Source organism: Cynara cardunculus (genome assembly GCF_001531365.2).
Source record: "Cynara cardunculus var. scolymus isolate 2C chromosome LG 10, CcrdV1, whole genome shotgun sequence".
Lineage (NCBI taxonomy): Eukaryota > Viridiplantae > Streptophyta > Magnoliopsida > Asterales > Asteraceae > Cynara > Cynara cardunculus.
The window spans coordinates 11576891-11597071 of NC_037537.1; the positions used below are offsets into that span (position 1 = coordinate 11576891).

General features: G+C 36.7%; 1 long non-coding RNA gene across 3 annotated transcripts in view; it reads left to right on the forward strand.

The window, feature by feature from the left end:
* Positions 1 to 3542: 3542 nt before the first annotated feature.
* The window catches only part of LOC112520452, a 19547-nt gene continuing 2908 nt past the window's right edge, over positions 3543 to 20181 (forward strand). Inside the window, exons 1-3 of one of the 3 annotated variants that reach the window (XR_003070000.1) lie at positions 3543 to 3701; positions 12859 to 12987; positions 13082 to 13172. This is a non-coding gene — a long non-coding RNA (uncharacterized LOC112520452). Of the gene's footprint in view, positions 3702 to 3929; positions 4176 to 12858; positions 12988 to 13081; positions 13173 to 20181 lie in introns of those variants that run through there. The other 2 variants (XR_003069998.1, XR_003069999.1) reach the window with 2 other exon arrangements.

Genomic DNA, 20181 nt, shown 5'->3' on the forward strand with positions numbered 1-20181 from the left:
CAGGGTCTGGGCAAGGTGTTGGATCGGGCATACCCCAAAAACTATTCCTTACCAGATGGATTTCTTGAGCATCGGTGTTACCGTCTTCGAGTATATTCAAAATTTCTGCTACAACAGAAACATCTTCATCCATATCCATATCTACCTCCCACAAAGTTTTTAACTGTTCTGGAGACTGGTACGGAGACTGTCTCGGAGACTGATTCAAATCTTGAATCAAATAACTGTCATGATCAATAGGATTTTTTGATTCAAAATATGAATTTTCACCAACACCACCAGGGAAGAAAGTTCTTGGATTTCCACCACTAGCACCGCTAAGGAAGAAAGTGCTTGGATTTCCACCACTACCACCACCGGGGTAAAAAGTGTTTGGACCATATGGATTTGCAACACTACCATCGGGGAAGAAAGTGNGGAAGAAAGTGCTTGGATTTCCACCACTACCACCACCGGGGTAAAAAGTGTTTGGACCATATGGATTTGCAACACTACCATCGGGGAAGAAAGTGCTTGGATTTCCACCACTACCACCACCGGGGTAAAAAGTGTTTGGACCATATGGGTTTGCACCACTACCGTCGGGTAAACTTTGATGGATTACGACACTTGATGTATTTCCACCATAACCACCATCGTCGATAATAAATAGTGCCACCATTTCCGGTAAACTTTGATGAACAACGTTGTGGAACATTAAGACATCATCGTCGTCAATTAACTGATATAATTTTTGTAAGGAATTCATTTTATAAAATAACATGAAAAGACTACGTAAACTTAACTTTTTTATAGCACATTTAACCAAACCAGAATGTGTTATTGGCGAAGACAAACATAATACACGTATGATATAATCAATATAAAGGATTTATAATAAATTAATCGGCTATTTTCTTTACCAGGATTCGACCTAAAAAGAGTTTAACCCATTGTCAGATATCCCAGGGTTGGTGAGACCGACTAGCATGTTGTCCCAACTTCATCAAGTCAACCATGCATGGTTGTGTCGGTCTTCTTTTTCCTCAAAATCTGACTTGACCATCCAAATAACAAAAAAGAACATTGATCTTGGGTTTGTCCTTCCTAACCCAATTGACCCTTGTTCGGCATGAAACCTAACCCAAACTCAACAAAATCCGAGAATTTGATCTCTAATGGCTTGATTTGGACTCGGTTTTTCTCGAATCATTCTAGCATGATTGGCTCAAAAATTGACATTAGAAATTATGTAATAAACTCTACCTATTCCAGTGGGATAAAGATATGCATTTATGTTCCACTCAAGTCATATCCCAATCTAATGTCGTACTAAATATGACACAAGAAGTTTTTGTACTGTTCATTATCAGTCATACCCTGTGTATCAGAGGACTATATTTAAGAATTCATGACATAATACGAAGAAGAAATGAAGCAAGATGGCAAGTGCTTTGCCGAGTTTTATGATCGACATGTAGCCACAAATTTTTTAATGAAGTTAGTCAAAGAAACCAAATTTATAAAGATTTACAAACTATAAACACGACCAATGATGAAGCATAATAGACAAAAACATTTTTTCAATGAGCATGAAACATACAAATACAATGGTGCCATTTTTATATAGAAAAACATTTTTTCCCCGAAAGTATAATTAAGAGTGTAAATGATGCAAACCGAACTCAAGTATCATATACTCGATTCAAGCTCGATAGCCATTTCTCAAACTCGAACTCAACTTGAAAACTCATGAGTAGTTAAAAAACTAATATCGACTCGGACTCTATCATAAATTTTTTAAACTTGACTCAAACTCAAGCTCATTTAAAGCTCAAACCAGACTCGAACTCAAATTTAAATCAAGCTCACCCGTCAAAATTTATAAAATTTTAGGGTCTTTTATAAATTATAAAACTTGGAGGTGTTCTCTTAAATTTTAAAAAACTAAAAAGATGCACTTCAAACTTCATCATCAAAAACACAAAGTTACAAATTTATTCACCTCTCTATCTTTTTATAACACATCTTCATCATTCTTTTACTATATCTCTTCCAATATGGGGGACAACTTCATCAACACTTATATAGTTTTTTTGACTTTTTAATTATGATTTTAATAAAAAATTTATTGTTTAGTCTTTATAGTTAAAAATGCACAATATTGTTCAAATATCTAAAAATGTAAGGGACGGTTTACCAAACGCTTACCTGTAAGTCACATTACCTTACCAGATGAATTTGATAAGGACTAAAACTCTTAATCGGTAAGAACGAGACAAGAACCAAGAGTCTTACCCGATAAGTAAGGGCGACAACTCTTACCACAATAAGCGTTTACCGGGTAAATTATTGCGTATAATGTCATTTTGAGTGACTAAAATTTTATTCGGTGAGTGATAGTGTAAAATTTTACCACTAAACGCTTACCAGATAAGTGTTTGGTAAACGACCCCTAAAACATTTTTATTACATTATATTATACATATTATATTATAAAACTGGTTATATTTTTAAAACTAATTATATATAAAAAATCAAGTATCTCACGAGCTTTCCGAGTCAAGTATTAACGAGTCGAGTTCGAGTTTAAACCGAATCTATTCGAATCGAATGTTGACCGAATCGATCTCGAATTGTCTTGTGTCGTTTACCCCTATGCATAATAGTTTGAAAAGTATTTATATTATTTTCTTTAAAAGAATATTTTATAAGAAAAATTATTTTAAAAATCAAAAGGTGACAAGTTGCCCCAAAAGTCATGAAACGAGAAGTACGGTTTCATGAAGCTGCGACTTGGTGGTTTGTTGTACTACAACTATTGTGTTTGTACTACCTGCATTAAAGTTTGATTTAATTACAATCCACCCCCTCATCTTCTCCTTATAGACCCTATCAGTCCCTTAATACTAAATCTTTGAAAAGCCATAACATTAAAGCCAAAATGGAGACAATAAATTCATTTCATATATTTACCATAATTATTTTTTTTCACATATATACAATTCCACAATAAATTTAATGGTTAATCATACAAATCTATAATTACCATCAAACGTTTAATTTTCTTAATAGAAAAAACTTTAGAATTGATATATATTATTGTTTATTTATTAATCGTACAAATTTATAATTACCATAAAATGTTTAAATTTTATTTTATTGAAAAAAAATTAGACTTGATATATGTTATTGTTTATCGTTATGTTTTCTTTTGTTTAAAAAATAAAAAAATATTTTAATTTCTCTCGTTCTCTCTCTCTCTCTCTCTCTCTCTCTATATATATATATATATATATCAATTATTAGTTTTATTAATGTAATATTTTATTAAAAAATAACCAGTTTATTATGATGGCCAAAACTTACTTTAATCGGTCAAGGATTCCAAGACATAAACTTATTAGTAATGAATAACTAAAAACAGGAGTATTTGTTGCATATTTCCAAACTTAGAGGTGCACAATGAAAAATGCCAAGCATCGAAAGGTAGGACAATGTACTAACATGTTAGGCGGATGTACTACAAATAGATCTCATGAACTATTAATATTTACAACTTTAATGTATGATTTTAAAACATACCATCTAATATAAGTATTCATTGTATGTTATATCAAAGTTTTGAAGTTCACAGTATAGATAAAAATAAATGGTATAGATGGAGATGTGAGGGTAGACGGGGACGAGACAGAGCCCGAAAAAGCCTAGTCAATACTTGGGTATGTATTGTTATCTTTTTCATGCACTGCCTCTTCCCTGGCTATCATCTTTCTCTCTATGCTCTGTGTGTTAGATTATGTTTCATGTGATCTTTTAACTGTTTGGTGTTGGTATTATATGTTTTCTATTTAGTTTTTTTGCATCTTTGTCACTATGGATCACTAACGTATTTATGTAAATTGACTTGACTATCTTTCAATTGGCTGATCATGCTCGTTTCTTGCAAGTTGTAATGAAGCCCAAATGATTAGGACCATCTTAGAAGTTGTTTACTATCTGCTTGGGACAGGAGTGATGTATGATATGGAGAAGGATTGATGATATTTTGAATGCCTAAATGGAGATAAATGTAAGAAAGTTAATAGGGAAGAAAAGAGAAACTTGTTTCTTTCTCCATGGAGGTTTTGGCATTGAAGAACAATTCAGATGGAGGTTTTGGTGAGAGATGATAATATATTCATTGTAGCCTTCTTAATAAAAGATTAAGAGTGAGCTTGTTCTTTGTAAGTGTCCAATTATATAACCAGGATCAAACAACATCATCAGGTGGTGACAACTTCTTTGGTTGTAGAAAAGTAATAGCCAACATCCATTTGATGTTGGTTGATCCTGGTTATATAATTGGACAATTGACTAACTCTTAATCTTTTATTAAGAATGCTAAAAGAAATAAGGTATCCTTTGGGAACAAAGTTGAGGTTAGCTTTCCCCCTTCTTTTAGCAATTATCAAAGGTACACTATATCATAATAAATTAACACGCCAATTTGGAATTTTTGAAATATGAAAGGTATGCACAAGAATAACCTATATTCTCAAGAAATCACATAATACAAGTGTTAACATGATTTGGAACCCCTTAAAATTAACTTCCAATTTCGGACCTCTCCTAAAGCTATGATATTCATCATGACATCAAACTAGGACAGGAAAAAGATACAACTTGAATATTTAACATCAAAAAGGTGAATTTCCAATCTCCAAGTTGTGTATTTTAAAAGTTTCACTATATGTGTAGGAGTCAAGTGGAACATAAAATCAACGGTGAATTTCCAATCTNTCCAAGTTGTGTATTTTAAAACCATCATGACATCAAACTTCCAAGTTGTGTATTTTAAAACCATCATGACATCAAACTTCCAAGTTGTGTATTTTAGTCAGATTGTCTGCTTTTCATACTAAATCTCAAGATTGAATTGGTAGTTGTACAATTGAACACGGTATGTGTAGGAGTCAAGTGGAACATAGAATCAAATTGAACATAGAATTTTTTATTGACAAGTTTGTGGGTATGTGGTTTTTTCATTTCGTTCAATATTAAGGGTACATTGTTGGGTATACGAGGCTTAATAGAATGATATGATTTTCAAGAGTTAACCCGTCTAATGTAGATGCCTTTCTGCATTATGAAGTAACTATTGAGGTCTTATTCTTTGTGACATTAACTTTTTGTTTGGTTGTTAGGAGTATGATATGAATTGTTAGTTACTTATTTAGTGACTTATGGTTCTTGAATCTATGAGTTTGTCATCTCTTCTATCTATCCACTTGTCTCACTTAACTCAACTTTACCACCTATTGAGGCTTCTATGATGCATTTCATTTTGGATTAAGGATGTAGATTTGAGAAATCTTCTTGCTTTTCTCTCAACTTTTCAATGGACTAATTATAATCTTGTATTTATTTCTTAGCATCATCATTTATCCTTAAACTTAGTTTTGTCTGATATCCTTTATTTACACAAAAACTTCTCAAATTAACACTTACCGTTTTACCCATAGATATTGTACATCGTTGGTATTCCAAGATTTTTACCGTCGCCTAAACCCTTGCACCTCTGTCTGCCGTCATTGCTCGACGCTTTGATACTACTTGTTCCTAGTAAAAGTAAAATCCTAATCTCTATATCCCCTTACCAAACTTTGTAACTCTAATTATTATGGTGATTGTGTGAAAGGAATAGGATTTTGTGGGCATGTATTACTTGTGTCCGTCTATAAACCTATAACCGTTCATACTTTTATCTTCATGGGAGACAAAGTTCTAGTTCGACGTCAAAGACGTTTGAGGAATCCAAATTTTAGGGTGTAATTAATTTTTCTGCTATTTAGAAGATCATTGTGCAACTCCACACATTATGCCAGTGCAGTGTGTTTGTTTAAGTCGGCCTTGAAATTTTGGATAAAAAATGATTATTTGAGCCAGGAATACATGAACCCTAAAACTCGGGAATGGAATCTTAATGATAATGGTATTTGAATGGATTTATGGAATGCAATGGAACCACAAAAGTCTTAATTACTCTACCACAACAAAGATGTGGATGCACTTGGAGTCCTTCTTCTCGCCCAAAAGATCATTGTTTCATACTTATTCCATGTTTGGATCCCACTTCAAGTACAGACATTATGACTCCGGTTTCACCAAGTACTACATGAGGCTATGGCTTGCCATATGCTTCTTCTCACCTTGCACACAGTAAAGTTCTTCTCACCTTGCACACTAGATGTTATAGTTCTTCTCACCTTGCACACTAGATGTTAAAGTTCTTCTCACCTTGCACACTAGATGTTATAGTTCTTCTCACCATGCACACCAGATGTTATAGTCGTACCTTGTGAAGGTACTTCCATTTATGCATAGTAATACTTTCTTCCTTATCACTCTTTCCTTCCTGAGTCTCCAGTTTTTGATGAGTCCTTGGAATTATTTAATATCTTAATATCGAGAAATCTCTTTCAGACCATGCACCTTGATTTCCAATCACACTGGTCTACATAAGGCATATCCAACAACCACCATTGTCTTTTGGATCCCAAAGCTTGGGACTTTATATGGTTTGTTGGGTCACCTATTGATTTGGTGATGACCCATTGATCTGTTCCTCTACCTTAGTAACACTTAGTAGTTATTGATTTCTTTGTATATTGGTGCCTTGGTACATACTTAAGCCATTGGCAAAATCGAAGACTAGCCGATGTGAAGACAGAAGGTCACCGATGCGGTTCTGTGGATCAAATGTCTAATATACACACCAAGAATCTAGAGTAGCTGAAATGAAGATTGAAAATATTTTGAAGCTACAATCTGATTGGAGGAAGATCTTCATGGGCCGAAGAATGAAAATCTTCGTAGACCCAAGATTGAAGATCTTCATGGACCGAATATTGAAAATCTTCGTGGACCGAAGATTGAAGATCTTAATGGACCGAAGATTGAAGATCTTCGTGGACCAAATCTTGAAGATCTTCATGGATCAAATATTTGTGAGTAGCTGTTTGAAGCTACTAATCCATCCAATGAAGATCTTCCTACAGACTAACCATATCTCTACAAAAGTTTGTCTCTACATGAACAGTGTTGTATGCACGCTGTGTACGATGAAAATGAGATATCAACAATGGTCAAGCCAACCCCTGCCTTCTTATCCTCAGGTGACAAGTGCCCCATGCATTTATTGTTGAAGGTAGTATAAAAGGCAGTGTGCATCTCCCATGCACATCACTAGCTTTTTGAAAGATTACTTAGTGCATTCTCAAGGCAATCAACTATTCTTTTCTACTCCCTTACTGTCCTGTGTGTGAAGAAAAACTTAGTGTTCTTCATTTCCTTTCAAGTACTCTTTGTGTTGTTTTTGTAAGTTCTTCTCTTTGTAAGATTGTTTAGGTTAGGTTATCCTTTCCTATCTTTCGCAACAATCTTTTGTATCTCTGTGTGTTAATTCTTGATATTCATCAATAAGAATCAAAAAGTTTAAAAAAATCTGTGTAATTGTATTCAACCCCCCCCTTTACAATTACTTTATGTTTATTGTCATCCCTTTCGGGACTAACAAGTGGTATCAGAGCAGTTAGCTTAATCTCATAAGCTAGATCTGGAATGGCCTCTTCTATTTCCAACTATGCTCCTTCTTCTTACCATGACAATGGCACTGTTGCCAAGCCTCCTAAGTTCGACAAGAACAACTTTTCTATGTGGAAAAGTCGCATGACACTCTTCCTTGAGGGTGTTGATAGTAAATATCTCTCTATCCTAAGGATGGACCCATTGTTCCAAAAGTCTAGCTTCGTCATGGAAAGAACAAAAATGAAGGTGACTCTTCAAATGATTTTGATGATGATGAAGAGAAATCTGACTCTACTGAAAGGTTCATCATCAAAGATCCTTCATAGTACAATGAAGATGACAAAAGGAAAGTTTCCTTGGATACCAAGATAAGGGCAATCATTGCCCTCTCTCTTCTCGATGATGTTTTCCACTCCTTGGTAAACCTCTCTACTACTAAGGATGTGTGGAACACTCTTTGTGTTCTGTATGAAGAAACCATTAAAGTAAAGAAAAGCAAGAAGATTGGCCTCGTTAGGCAATATGAGCTCTTTGCGCATGGGAAAAGTGAATCTCTCACTGAGTACTACAACAAGTTTAACAGCCTCCTCAATGATCTAAAGCTTCATGGTAGAGTCTATGAAAATGAAGAAGTCATGTGCAAGTTCATGGATTGTTACCAGACTTCTGGGAAAACATATGTACTTGTATCAAGACAAACACAGATCTTGAAAATATGCCTCTTACTTCTCTTTATGGAACTCTCCATAATTATGAGAAAACCAAGCTTCTAAAAAAGACATTATTAAAATATTGTAAAAGTTCTTCTGTTGCTCTTCTCTCCATTGATACGAGGAAGCCAATTAGTGAACCTTGTATCACTTATCTGACTAAATCTGATGAAGATGCTGTCAGAAAAGAAGAATTTGATGAAAGTTATGTTGACGATGCTGCTAATGAGGGTGATGAACCCACAGTTAATGACTTAGCTGACAACATGGCCATGATGGCTACCAACTTCAAAAGGTACGGCAAAAAGGGTTTTTCTAAATTCTCTCCCAAATCTAAGGTCACCAAACATAGAACCTTAGATCAACCTAAGTCAACTCCTCTTGATCTGTCCAATGAGGAGTGTTTGAACTGTGGCAAGAAAGGTCATTTTGTTGCTAAGTGCAAAAGCAAAAATATCTCTAAGCATCATCCTTCTCAACCAACAAGTCGAACCTCTCATGACAAGTACAAAGCCAAGTACAAGCGAGAAAAGGCAAAGAACAAGAGCTTTCAGAGAAAAGGTCAGGGTCTCATGGCTAAGACTCATGACAGGATTGATGAGCCAACCTCTTCCTCCAGTGATGAGGACATGGCACATATGTGCCTTGTGGCCAAAATACGGGAGATAGAAGACTCTGACAAAGGATCCACCTCTATTGTTGTTGCTGATGTACCTTCTACCTCCAAGGATGCCAAAGATCTGGTCAAACCAAAGAAGGTAAACAACTTCTCTTCTCCCTCTTAATCTGATAAGGTTCAAGCTTTTGATTCTTTATATGTAGATCTTCACAATGTTAGATCTGCTAAAAAGAAATCTGACCTTGAAATTAAAAGTCTAACTAGTCAGTTACATAAATGCATGAATCAACTGAAAGACTTTGATAAGTTGAAAAATGACCTGAAAGAACAAAAGTTAATAAACAATGTTCTTAACAAAGAAAAAACTAAGGACTACGAGAAGCTTGAGAAATAAAAATCCATTCTTCAAAAATGAGCTAGATCATCCAAAAACTTAGATAAAATCTTACATGATCAACTTCCTAGTGAAATAAAGACTGGCATAGGTTATGATGATCTGGATCTGTGTGCTCCAAATGACTCTATGTGCATTTCTTCTCACATTCACTCTTCCTCCTCTTCGTCTCATTTATAAGATTCTGTTGGATCTCTTTCTCCTAGATCTAATGATAATGGAGAATCTCTTATGTTCAAAATTTTTGTCCAAGCTAAAAATCCAAACTCTGAATCTGATAATGTTCCTGTCGAGTGTGTGTTTAACTCTCTCACTCTCTCTCTTATGGAATCTCCTAATATATGCTCATCTAAATCTAGAACATCTGAAGCACCCCATGAATCGTCGTTTCTCTACTGTTGAGAAAGGCAAGTCTATGGACAAGCCTATCAAGAACAAGAAGCCAAAATCCAAACTAAAAATGAAACATAAGCCTTCGGCTACCTCATCTCAGTCAGTTGTTGCTTCTCAATGTGGTACCTCAGTACCTTCTATTACTGAGTTTATTCCTCAACCAATATCCTTGAAAAAGACTTCCAAGGTTTCTACCTCTTCTCAGAAACCAATCCCTGGGTCTGAAAATGGATTCTTGGACCAAAACCCTCAACATCCTCTGTCCCTTCTTCAAAAGATTCTTCCTCTCAAAAGACCTAAGAAGCATGTTAACACAGTTAAGCACACACCTTTAATTTCTATTAAACCTGTGTTTATTTATCAAAAATGTTATAACTGTGGTGACACTTTTCATTTGGCCAAGAACTGTCATAAGGAAAGAATCTCTAGGCCAGTAAGAGAAGAGAAAGAAGAAAAGACTCCTAACCCCAATGGACCCATTGTAAAATGGGTACCTAAAAACTGATTTATCTATGTTTGCAGGCTTAGGACACCGACAGGTATAATATTTGGACAGTGGATGTTCAAGATACATGACTGGGAACAAGTCCCTGTTGATCAACTATGTGTCTGAACCTGGTCCTTCGGTAACCTTTGGAGATAATGCCAGAGGTATTACTAAAAGATAATGTCTATGTGATCAACATGGATTCTTCTAGCTCTTCTGACGCCAACATCTGTTTCTACTCTGAGGCTACTGCTGATCAAAAATGGCTATGGCATAAAAGGTTGTCCCATCAAAACTTCAAAACCATCAACAATCTTTCTAGTAAAGATCTGGTTATTGGACTTCCGAAGATGTCATATGTCAAAGTGAAGTTGTGTGCTGCTTGTAAAAAAGGCAAGCAAACCAAAGCAAGTYTCAAGTCCAAGATGTGCTCTTCTATTTCTGCTCCTTTGCACATGCTTCATACGGATCTCTGTGGTCCTGTGATCATTCAAAGTTTGGGTGGAAAATGTTATACCCTTTTATTATGGATGAGTACTCAAGATATACTTGGGTCTTCTTTCTTCAACACAAAAGTGATGCAGCTGAAGAAATTATCAAGTTTGTGAAGCGGATTGAAGTCTTTAATGGTCAACTTGTAAGATCAATTCGAAGTGATAACGGTACTGAGTTCAAAAAACAGTGTTCTTGAAAGCTTCTTTGATGACAAAGGTATTTCTCAAAATTTCTCAGCAGTTCGGACTCCACAGCAATATGGAGTTGTTGAAAGGCGAATTCGTACACTTTGTGAAGCTGCACATTCAATGCTAAGTGAAGCAAGTCTTCTAACCTACTTTTGGTCTGAAGCTGTCAATACTGCTTGCTTTATTCAAAATAGGTCTATAAGTGTGAAAAGACACAATAAGACTTCTTATGAAGTATTTCATGGTAGAAAACCAAACATTAGCTTTCTTCAACTGTTTGGTAGTGCATGTTATATTCTGAATGACAGAGATCAGTTAGGAAAGTTTGATCCTAAATCTGATGAATGAATCTTTGTTGGTTACTCTCAATTCTTTTAAGCCTTTCGGGTGTACAACATGCGTCGTCAGTGCATTGCTGAATCTGTCAATGTCAGATTTCATGAATCTGGATCGGTGTCTGGAACATCATCATTTCAAAGTGATGATCTTGAGGTTAACAATTGGTTGGAATTTCACTCCTCTGAGAATTCAACTCCAATCGGTGGACCTCCACACTCTAATGGAGATGTTGTTCCACCTGTTGAGGAAGATGAGAATGAAGATCTTTCATTCAACATGAATATACCATCGGTCAGTCTTGAACAAGAACTAGCCGATCTGACACCTCTTTCCGGTGTGGAACCCTCAACTGGTGTCGATGTTCCTATTTCTTCTACTAGGGACATCGGTGACCCGACCTCAGTAGTCATTTATATCCTCTAACAAATGCTGACGGTGCCTCTACCTCTCTTCTTCTTCCTCTTCCTCCTCCCCCTCCCATTAAGTGGACCAGAGATCACCAAGTGGAGCAAATTATTGGTGATCAGCAAATAGGTGTCTAAACACGTCACGATGCTGGTAATATCTGTTTGTATGTCAACTTTCTATCTCTCATCGAGCCTAAAAGAATTAAAGAAGCCCTTGATAATCCTAGCTGGATCAGTGCCATGCAAGAAGAATGTTGCAGCTCGAGCATAACAAAGTTTGGAGATTGGTCCCCCGACCAACCAAGAAAACAATTATTGGCACAAAGTAGATCTTCAGAAACAAAATGGATTGAATGGAACGGTGACTTGAAACAAGGCCCGACTCGTTGCCCAAGGATACAGACAAGTGGATGGCATTGATTATGATGAAACATTTGCTCCAATAGCAAGGTTGGAAGCTATCCAGATCTTTCTTGCCTATGCTACATTCAAGAACTCTAGACTTTTCTAGATGGATGTAAAAAAGTGTTTTCTTGAATGGGAAAATTACTGAAGAAGTCTATGTGAAACAATCTCCAGGCTTTGAGGATCTTAAACATCCAATGTATGTCTATAAATTAGACAAAGCTTTGTATGGTCTCAAACAGGCTCCTCGTGCATGGTATGCCACTCTCTCTACTTTCCCTTTTGAAAATGGCTTCTCTCGTGGTAAAATTGACAATACCCTCTTTATTAGGAAACATAAAGGTCATGTCATTCTTGTACAAATTTATGTGGATGATATCATATTTGGTGCCACTAAAGAATCTATGTGTAGAAAGTTTTCAGAACTCCTGCAAAGTAAATATGAGATGAGTATGATGGGTGAACTCACCTTTTTCTTGGGTTTGCAAGTCAAGCAATCTGATAAAGGAATCTTTATAAATTAAATCAAATATGTTAATGATTTTTTAAAGAAATTTGATTTTACTAAGTGTTCTTCCATGAAAACCCCAATGGCATCCCCCTTGAAACTGAATGCAGACCCCGATAGCAAATCGGTAAATGTGACCAGTTATAGGGGAATGATCGGCTTCTTACTTTATCTTACTGCTAGCCGACCAGATATTATGTTCTCTGCATGTCTTTGTGCAAGATACCAAGTGAATCCAAAGGAATCTCACTTGGCAGCTGTTAAACGCATTTTCAAGTACCTGAAAGGTATTCCCAATCTGGGTATTTAGTATCCCAAAGACTCAGGTTTTGATGTAACAAGTTTTTTAGATTCTGATTATGCAGGTTGCAAAGTTGACAGAAAGAGTACAACTTGTAGTTGTCAGTTGTTGGGTGGAAAGTTAGTCAATTGGACTAGTAAGAAGCAACACTCGGTGTCCATCTCAACAACTGAGGCTAAATATGTTGCTGAAGGTAGCTGTTGTGCACAAGTCTTGTTTATGAAAAATCAGTTAGCTGATTACGATAAGTTGTTCGCATAAATTCTGATTTTGTGTCATAATTCCAGTGCCATTGTTATTGCCAACAATCCAGTTCTTCACTCTCGTACAAGCATATTGATATTCGATATCACTTTATCATAGATCATGTGATGAAAGGTGATGTTGAACTTCATTTTATCCCCAAAGACTATCAACTCGCTGACTTATTTACCAAGCCTCTTGATGAAGTTCGGTTTAATTTTCTGATCAGTGGGTTGGGAATGTTAAATGTTGACAAATAAACTTTTTGAGTCATCACTAATTCTTTTGGTTTGTGAGTAATCTTTATTTTTTATTTTTTTTGTCATTTGTTTAAAAATAGTTTGTGTCTGTTTTCTATGTGAATATATCTTCTCTCTTTATAAAATATTGATTTTTTGCAAATGATAGGTTTTACACTCGTATAATTTTTTCCTTGAACATCAATTTATATTTTCTATCTAAAAAGTCTCTGTGTGAATTCGTTTTATATCGCTTAAAAATAAAGTTTTTTTAAAAATATATTTTTATTAAAAAATAAAAAGAAAAATATATTTTTAAAGAAACTCACACACCGACCAACACACAGCTAACACTCAAACCTATCACACACCTAACACACACACCTATCACACACACCTAACACTCACACCTATAGCGCACACACCTATCACACACACCTAACACTCACACCTAACACTCACACCTATCCCACACACACCTAACACTCACACCTATCCCACACACACCTATCACACACACACCGACTTTATCAAACCGACCACCCTCACACCGATTCCAACCGGTCTCCCTTCCCCTTATCTTAAACTGATCTTCCTTGACACAAAACACCCCCCAAACTGAAACCTATTCGGCCTATCCCTCTCTCCTTTTTTCTCTCTCTAACCGATTCCCTTCTCTCCCCTTCGGCCTCACCCTCTCATTTCAACAAACCGACCCCCCCTCTCAAGCCGAACCATGGCTTCCGAAGGTGCAAAGGTGCAACATTGTGAAATTTGTGCAAAGGTGCAACAAATCATCAACCATGGCTTCCAAAGGTGAAACCCACTCCAAAGCTCCCAAGATTGTGAAATCTGTTCCACACACTACTGATAGTGTTACATTTTTCTCCTTGCAACTTTGTGGCGTTGTTGGATCACACTGACAAGTATTCGGATTTTTACATCATCACCGAATTTTTACGTAAGTGCCTTCTCTTCAAAGCTTTTACCTATTCTCCTAAGATGGGCAAATCTCTTCTACGTACTTTTTGGGCCTCTTGTGTATATAATGCCACTACCAAAGCTGTGTATGCATCTATTTATCTGATAATGATGTGTTATTTATTGTTGATGATCTAAGAAGAGTGTTGGATCTTCCTGCTTACTCCTCTTACGAGGAGCTTGTGTCTATTGATAACCTTCATGTTGTTGCTTCCACTATGGGCTATGTGCAAAACACAGTTGTGACAAATCACAGTACTCTTTATAAAAAATATATGGGTGCTATTTGGAACTTCTTTCTCTCTCATATTATACAATCTTTGAGTTCCAAAACTGGAGGAATAGATCAGTCACCCATTTCAGTCACCCAGCTGGCTCATGTACTTATTTTCCAGAGAAGAATTGACTTTGCTTGTTATTTTTTTGGGGAGTTGGTAAAGAAGATGGGTAGTGCCAAATGTTCTACTGTGCCATTCATCAAATTTTATCCATGCTGATTGCTGACAAACTTGGGTCACGTATGCCAGCCGATAATGGTAATTTTTTATGGCCTTAAAGTGTTTCAAGTTGGCTTTCAGACTTTGAAAAAGGCATCACTATCCACTGATCTTCCTCTTCCATCAGGTATTGTTTCTTTTGCCACCTCTTCTAACCCTGTATGGGGAGAGTGCTCTGTGACCACAGTAGCTGGGGACCATCCTTATGTTACTTCGGTCACCCAACACTCCTCCATGTCAGTGGCCCCTCCCCCTTCTACTTCTTCAACTACTGCCTCAAAAGAGACCGCCTATTCTGCTCAGAAATGACCAGAAGATAACTTTGTTCTCCCATCCTCCGCTTCTGAGGTTATGACTTTGAAAGCGCCTTCGGAGTCTCAGTCCACCTCTCAACTCTCTCACTCAAAGTGGAGTCACTCTAGATTATCTACTCTTGGCTCTTCCTCTAAGAAGACCAAGAAACCGAAAAGAGCTAAAAACACATCTCCAACCAAGGACTCTAAACAGTCCAAGGTTGTTGAAGTTGGTCCTACTGAGCCCAAGACATTTGTTATACACTCCCTGAGCTCCTCAGTGCCCTCTCAACAAGACACTGTTGTACATACGGGGATCTCACATCACTCCACCTTGGCGTCTCTACACAACCTTGGTGATGACTCGGATACCTCCCTTTTCCGAGGTCTTTCATCCCCTCCACATGCTAACGGCCTATCATCCGAGATCGATGATCTTGATGATATTGAACAGATGGATGATTTTTCAACATCGACTCATAATGACTTCTCTTTTCTCCATTATCTCCCTATGGATTTGGGTGGTGAGCCTTACCAGCCTACTACCTCTACTACAGGGGTAATTGATGACCCGCCTCATACAGGTGTTGATGATACATATACTGAGCCTCTCATCGGTGTCGGTGATACAGACACTGAGCCTCTCGCCAGTGTTGCTGATACAGATATTAAGCCTCATGCCGATATCGCTGATACAGATGTTGAGCCTCATGCCGACATCAGTGATATTCCCATCAGTGACTTTCAGTGCGTCGATGGTACTGAGAGTGTTGACAGTTCTTATCCGGGTAGGTCAGCATGCCCAATCGAAGCTTGTTCACCAACTCTAGCTGTTGTTTCTCCTTTAAGGTCCCCTTCTACACTGGGCTTTCGGTTCTCAGCTCCCTCACCTCTTGAGGTAATATATGCTCTACCTACTGAGGTCGTAGATATGTTTCCGGCGTTCTTGTCTCAGTGCCAGTTGCTTTTTTCTCAACAGGCCTCTCTCAACAATGATTTATCTGGCAGATTGGACTTCTTTGCCTCCAGCTTTACCTCTAAGATGCGCTAGCACAGTGCGGCTTTACAAGATCATGGCCTTGCTTTGACAACTCTTACAGACACGGTTGATTCTCTTACTGCTAGCATTACTGCTCTATTAGATTCCCATCTCACAAGATCTAGCTGATCTTCGTGCTTGCTCGGACAGTCAAGCTGCCACTAATCAGGCCATTTTTCAGTCTCTGGTCGATTTGCGCTCAAAGGTGTATGCATATACGCAGATATTCAAGTTGTTGTTAGACAAGGAGCCTTAGGATATCACTATCGACTTGGGTACCAGTCAGTTCATGGAATCGGACAGGGTTATGTTAACTGACGTCAGTCGCCGTGTTGAGTCAGATCCTAGTCTTCTTGGCATTCTTCATCACAGTGTGTCTCGTTTGCTACGTGCCATAGGTTCTCCTCTTACTCCCTCTTCTCATGCTACAGATTCTCTACCTTCCTCTAATGCCAATGTGGAGGGTCCCCCAGTTCCTGCTCGTGTGCCTTCCCCTGTTCCATTGAGGGGGAGAAGACAGTAGACCCAACTACCAGTGAAAACGGGGATGACTCATCATCTACCTCTTCTGCCTCTTCTTCATCATCTGATATTGAGTCAAACTTTGATGCTCTTATTGAGGGGGAGCTATTTGATCATGATAGAGCTGCAGTACCTGTTCAGGGGGAGCAACCGAGCTCTATGCCTTCAGTATCTATTGAGGTTGGTACTACACCTTGTAAGTCCCCAATATTCAATCAACCTTCAATCTTTCTTCAAGAACATGATAAATGGAAATATTCAAGATTATGATACTTGAGAGAAAAAGTCAACAAGTCAATGTATGTGTATTAGCTTCAAAGCTCAATTACAAGGTAATTACAATTAAGCTTCCTTACCTTTTATTAACAAAGAAACTAATCCTATTTATAGGTCAAACCTATACAAGAGTCAAACCTAATACAAATATTACAAAGATAATCTTTCGAGAATGAGTACAACATTTAATCTCTAAAATTCAATCCTAACATACCTTCTCAAGATGATATTCCTACTATTTCTAGGGACATGGTCCCAACTCATAGAGAAGGAAAGGCACCGATGATGTCCGATCAAGAAGCTGTTGTAGCTAAAGCAGTTAAAGTTGCAAGAAATCAATCTGAAGCCTCTACAAAAGACAAACTTGTGCTTAAATCCTCAGGTTCTCTTGAAACTGATCTTCATCTGCTAGGTATTTCAGCTGAGGACGTAGACAACTCAATTGCTCTTCAATAGCAATTTGAGGAAGCCAACAGATCTCACTCTTTGGTCCCACGATCAGAATCTGAAGAAACCAAAGAGAAAAGAATTAAATGGTTTAATGACTCAATTCTTCGGCGATATATTGCTACTCGAATTATCAGTGATAGAATCAAAGGTCCTCAAAAATTGACCTATGATTCCAATCTGATTTATTTCATTATTGGTCGAGCAAACGGAGTGGTGAGGACAGAAAAACTATGTTGGATTAATGCCTACGGCCTATCTGAATGGATGGAGATTATCAAGTTTATTAAAAAGAGCAAAAGCATGTACAAAGAAGTTGATTTGGGTCACTTGTATAGCCTACTAAAAAACATACAAATGATCAAGATGCACTACAAGCTGCCTTCCCCTTCACAACTCTCCTAACTCAAGCAAATGTTGAATAAAGATGGCTCTTCTAAATCTGTTTAAGCCTCTCAGTCCATCAAGAAGCAAGACTCTCTGTAAAACCCCCCGTCCCCATGGTCCAGAACGGACGGTGTCACTAACGGAACTTAATTCAAAGACACAAACATTACAAAGCTACTAATAAACTCTAAACGTAGATTAACTTCTAAAACATGCTTTATAGTCCAAAATATTACATTCTAACAACTATTTATAAGCTTAGAATATCAACATCTACAAACGAGTTTACAAACTCCAAAATTTAAACCTCGATCTCAAGTCTCGTCCCTATCAGTATCACTTGGAACGTTTCGTGTCACAAAACAAGAACACGGTTGAGCACGAGGCTCAGTGAACAGATTGTAATATAAACATGAAATAATAATACATAACATCGATACTAAAGCGGAAGACTTAAAAATCAATTAAACTGAATTCATAGAAAATCAAGACGTTTCACAGTTCTCATTTCAAAACATCATTTAAACAMAATYYGTCAATTCCTGTAGTGTTCGTGGGGTGGCCAAACCACACGAACTATCGGGCCGGTGTGCAGGCACACACCTCGAGTCCCTTGTGAATTTAACCACGGTCACATGGTGGGTAATGCTAGGATTGATCCATCCGCCCTGGAGCCAATAAAATCGGCCTAGTCCACAAGGTCGGTTAACGTAAGTCACTATTGGGCCTAACCCTGTGGACCGAGTTCACCTCTAGAACGTCATGACTAAAAAGCCGCCATAAAAGGCATCCCAAATAATGTACCCATTAATTGGGTTGTTCTGAAAACCAATAAAACTAAACATGTGCCATTAGCCAGATGGCGTTCATACAAAGTCAAGCTTCAAAGTACTTCATAAAACTCAAAACTACTTCAAAATATGAGAATCATTTTAATAGACTTGAAATATTCAAACATACAATTCAACAGACTAAACTCAAATGTTCATGATAAAGATTCAAGAGTTTATATATATATATATATATATATATATATATACACGTAATTTGTTGACCACTTTTAAGTGATCAATCACAAAGTGGTGAACCATCGTTAGGGTCAACTACAATAACTAGTTGCCCAAGATTCAAAGAAAGTGAAATATGTACCTTAAGCGGAATAGAGAAGTAAAGCACGATCAAACGAGATTCACGGTAAAGTTCGACTTGCTCGCCTGCCTAACGAATGTGCAAATCGGTTATTACTTAAACGACGTAAAATCGTATCCTAATTCTAATAATAAAATACTTAGGTCCTACATGTTTATAAAAAACTTAAACTTCAAATAAGACAGCCGAATATGAATTGAGAAATCGACTCAACACTTAGCTTTATATAATTTCGTTTCGGCTTTTAACAGCTTTTGACCCTCATTTTCATGAGCATTTTTACCCCACTTAGAGGTCAATACATAAAATACTATCTAAACAAAAATTGTAGTATGATATGTGATGAAACCACAAGTTTTGGAACCAATTCATTTGGATTATCTATCTATTTTATACGAATTTTACAAAACAGCATATCAATCTTACATACCATGCAAAACAGCCACGAAAACACACTGTTTCGAGCCACATAGAGTCATAACTGGATTTTCGACCCTACATGAAAGTTCAAGTGTACAATAATAGATTTCTAACTGAAAAATACGAGCTTATTCCAACTTACAGTTTGAAAGTTATACATTGTCAAAGTACGAACCTGCATAGTCGGTAAAATCCGATTTTTAAACTTCCTAACTAACTTTTATGATCCAACTTCCATGATTCGCTATATTTACGTGTTATAAATATAATAAACAGTAAAACAAATCAAATGGTCATTTCCTAAGCTTAATCATGTAATTTTACTCTTTTCGACATTATATCGAACAATTTGTATGCGGTTAAACATATACACCAAATCTAACCATATTGAAACCATAATCTACCTTTTTAATTTCTACATCAATTTAACCAATCCTAGCCTTCTAAACAAGAAATATATCATACTCTTAACAATATCAATTCATAAACTTAGACATAACATAATTTAAAAACCGGTCTAAAAAATGCTAATGTAAACACCCTAATAAAAGTGAATGAAATTTATACATTTAGGAAAGATTCGAACAGTGGATTCTGAATATATAATTGCTACCTTGATTCCTTCAACGCTTTGAGAAATATTTTAGAGAGAATAAAAATTTGAGAGAGAGAATAAGGCGGTGAAAGAAGAAGAATCATCGATTTGCATGGTTTTTTTCACACACACACACACACACACACATATATATATATATATATATAGGAGCGATCAAATGAAAATCACTCAAATTTGTAAAAACCGTAAAAACTACTCTCATCCATCGTTAATCTTATGAAAATTTTTCATAAAATTGTTAATCTTGTGAAATTGTTTCATATAATACTTTTTTTGAT